At 31.9% G+C, this 3731-nt stretch overlaps 1 pseudogene; it reads right to left on the reverse strand.

Moving 5' to 3' along the window:
• Window positions 1-1648: 1648 nt before the first annotated feature.
• LOC131049694 (probable phospholipid hydroperoxide glutathione peroxidase) lies at window positions 1649-3009 on the reverse strand (annotated as a pseudogene).
• Window positions 3010-3731: the final 722 nt, after the last annotated feature.

A 3731-nucleotide genomic window follows, 5' to 3' on the forward strand; every position in this document is an offset into this window, starting at 1 on the left:
GGAACTCATTTGTTGTGTCTTCATCTACCTTCTTATGTGGGATTATCCTTGATTTACTATACCAGAGTGTTTGGGATGATTTATAATTTGATGTTTTTTATGTTTATAGTTCTACATGATCATCACTATTTAGAGGCATTTTATCTTTCTTATGTTCTTCTTCTATTGTTTTTTTCTCTATTGTCATCCATTCTTTGATTTTACTTAGTTTGGGTAGTTTGGGAAAGAGAACTTTATATATTTTATAAATGAAAGAGTTAGTTTCATTTCTTCTAGTAGATTTTGGTATTTGGCAAACCTCTTTGCAGTCTCTTCTAAAAATGACTTCATCATATCATAGAATATTGGAAAGGAATTCTTCTTGCAACAAAGTTGTTCAGAGTCTCATATATCTATCAAAATTATTATCAATCTCCTTATCTTATTTGCCATGGAAAGTGGATTTGAGAGGTCTTTAACTAATCCAGCCATTATTTTGTGATTGTTATTGTCAATCGCCTTTGTTCTCAATACCATTGGGTCTTGAAGAGTTTGTTCCATTAGACATTAGCAACTTTAAGAGTCCTCTGATTTACAAAATGGAAGGAAAATGGAGTCTAATACTATTGTAATGATCCCAAGGGGTATCAAAGCATATCACATAATTTTTAAATTTGTAGGGGTTTAAGGAATATTAACATTAATATTTGTTGGGACATTATAATAAGGTCATCATGAAGAGAGCTAAATATGACAAATTCTATGACATGTAAGAGTATGTAAAAAGGAGGTAACACTCGAATCTTGACCAACATTATAATAAATATAGATTTTTTCACATAGCATCTTTTGAATGTTGAATGGGTACAAATTGGGGTGCCCAAATTTAGGTGGTCAAATATGATAGATTATGACAATATAAGAGGTGTAAAGAATATTTCAAAAATACCCGAGAAGACTAAGACCAAGGACGGGCATTAGAAGTTTAATCCATGCTTTTGGATGACATACCTCTCATTAGTTTATAAGCAGTTTTTTTCAAAAGTTTCAAGGTTTCTAGTTTGTGCTTCATTGATGCTTGACATTGTAGTTTGTATGGTTAGTTTGCAAGTGTCATTATGCTACTGAAATTACTCTAGATTTGAATGTTGGCAATATTCCTAAAAACACTTGCAATACAAGTGTATTGTAGTTCATTGATTTACTGAATAATATTTTAGATTACTTTAGGGTGTGGAATTTTGTCCCAAAAGAATTTCCCATATACGCTGTACGAAAGGTCCATTTTAGAACCACAATAGCTTCAGCCTAAATAAGATACTACTTTCTTAGAGGGAATAAGAAACATATTCCAGTGATCTTAGTTGATTATAAATAGCAATCACCATAGACGTTGAAAAAGAAAAATGAAAAATCGCAGCCTTCAGAAAATGTGCTAAAAGAGTAGACAGCCAAGGTCTGCCATATGGCTGAAAATTTGAAAGTTAAAATTGTGAAAGAAATAGAGCACTACAACAAAAAGTGAATTTTAAGTAGATACAACTTGGAAATTCATAACAATTTTTTGAGCTGCAATCCTATTCTATAACCAGAAACACATCCAAATGAATTTTTGTTTCCTATTCGTTAGCACTATGTAGGCACTGTAGAAATTATTTCTTCTGAAGAATCAAGCAGTTCCTAGGAGCTTCTTGATATCTTTCTACAAAGATAAAATGCAAATATTAGTGTCTGTCTTAAGACATGAATCTTATTACCACATCAAATATTTGCAATTCAGAAATAGGTTCTTGTTGTTATTGTGATTGACATGCATCAGAAAGTACATATATTATATGAACTGTAGAAAACTGTAGAAAACATATGTTATATGAACTGTAGAAAACTAATGATAATTAAAGAAGAATTGTTTAAGTACTTCAATACTCAGTGGAGAAATCTCTGGATCATATCGATCAACCACATTTCCATCTTTGTCCACCACAAACTTGGTGAAGTTCCACTCAATATTATCACCCAAAAGGTCGCCTTTGCATGATTTCAAGAACTTATAGATAGGAGCTGCATTATCGCCATTGACCTCAACCTACATCACAGAAAGTGTGATATATATACTGAAAAATTTAATAAGTATACTAGATAAGTTAATTAATTTACATTAATTACAACCTGAGTTGGTCTAATGGTGAAGAACTTGTGCCTATTACCTATAAAAAAAAATAAAAAAAAATAAGACCAACATGCTGACCTTTTAAAATATAGGAAATTCTGCTTTAAAACGATTACATGCCACTTCTGCAATCTGTTCATTGTCACCTGGTTCCTGCCCAGCAAATTGATTGCATGGAAAGGCCAGTATTTCTAGTCCTGCAAAAAAATGACCAACAGACTGTATATTGTTAAAAAAAATATAATGACAAGAAATTAAAGCTTGGAATCCAAATTTAAGAGAAATTAAATATTTAATAGCCATTGATGAACATAATCAGATGTCAGCAGATGTCATTCATGGTGAATCACCTTGATCCTTGTACTTTGCATACAATTCATTCATCTCCTTGTAGTTTGAGATAGTTAATCCACTGCCAAAGACAAAGAGCAAAACCCAATCATTATCCATAATTTGAAAACAGAACAATTACATGAAATATAAATGGAGGTGTGGCAGCCTTCCATAGAACCATCTCCCAACTGCCCACAAATATCTTGTTTTCCAGTCACAATCATTTTTCTTAAAAGAAATAAAATTCCCCCATTGATGAAATTAAGGGGAAAATACCATTCAGAAGCGAACATTGACAATAAGTAGAGCTTTGCCCTTGTAAATACTGAGATCCACATTGTTGCCCCTGATGTCCTGCAGTTAAACATTTCTGATTTCAGGATATGAATTTCATTTGCAGTTTCAATTTTGTTGGTACACAAAATGTAATAGCGAATTTCAATCTAATGGTGTAATGAGGAATCTGAGTTTACCTTGACTGTAAAATCATGGACATTAGCTTGCCCTTCTGATGAACTGCCACCCATGGTAGAATAAGTTGGGATTTGAAGAAAAAAGAGGGAACTCAAATTGGAATTGTTAATTTTCCTTACTGATCAGGAAACAACACCCTGCAGATGGTTTACTGTTGCAGTGAAGTATAGTGTGGAAGGTGTGAGGGTTACTGAAATGGTTAATGGGTTTACATAGAAGAACATTGAGAGCCTTTGAAACATTAATAAAATGTGAAAGGTCACATTACAGTCGTAGGAAGCATCAATTCTTGTCATCAATTCTTGAAATCTCAAACCTCTACGATGTAGGATTTATGATTTGGAGTCAGGGAGAGTACAAAATGAACTTTTTTTAGGACCTTTTTGTGGAATCAATTATGCAGCCGAATCAAACAATAATATTATGTAAGACAGACAACATGTTTTTTAAACAAGAATAGGTAGATCTATTATCAAAATCATTTTTTAGGAATTAGTGCCAAATGAGATCAAATAAGGTTGTTTAAACTCTTAGTTAAAAATATTTCTTATATTTTTCTACTTGTGTAATGAAAGGAAGGAAGTTACGCGAAAATATTTTCAACATTAAAATTATAAAGAGAATGTTGTATGATTTTCAATTTTTGAACAATTTTAGAAAGAAGAAATACATACAAACATAAAATAAATAATATATCATAACACAAGTGTACATGGGAAAAATTATTTAAGGAGGAAACCTTCACTTTCTAAAGCAGTTCAGTGTATTATTCAAC

This window comes from Cryptomeria japonica, chromosome 8, assembly GCF_030272615.1.
Source record: "Cryptomeria japonica chromosome 8, Sugi_1.0, whole genome shotgun sequence".
Classification (NCBI taxonomy): domain Eukaryota; kingdom Viridiplantae; phylum Streptophyta; class Pinopsida; order Cupressales; family Cupressaceae; genus Cryptomeria; species Cryptomeria japonica.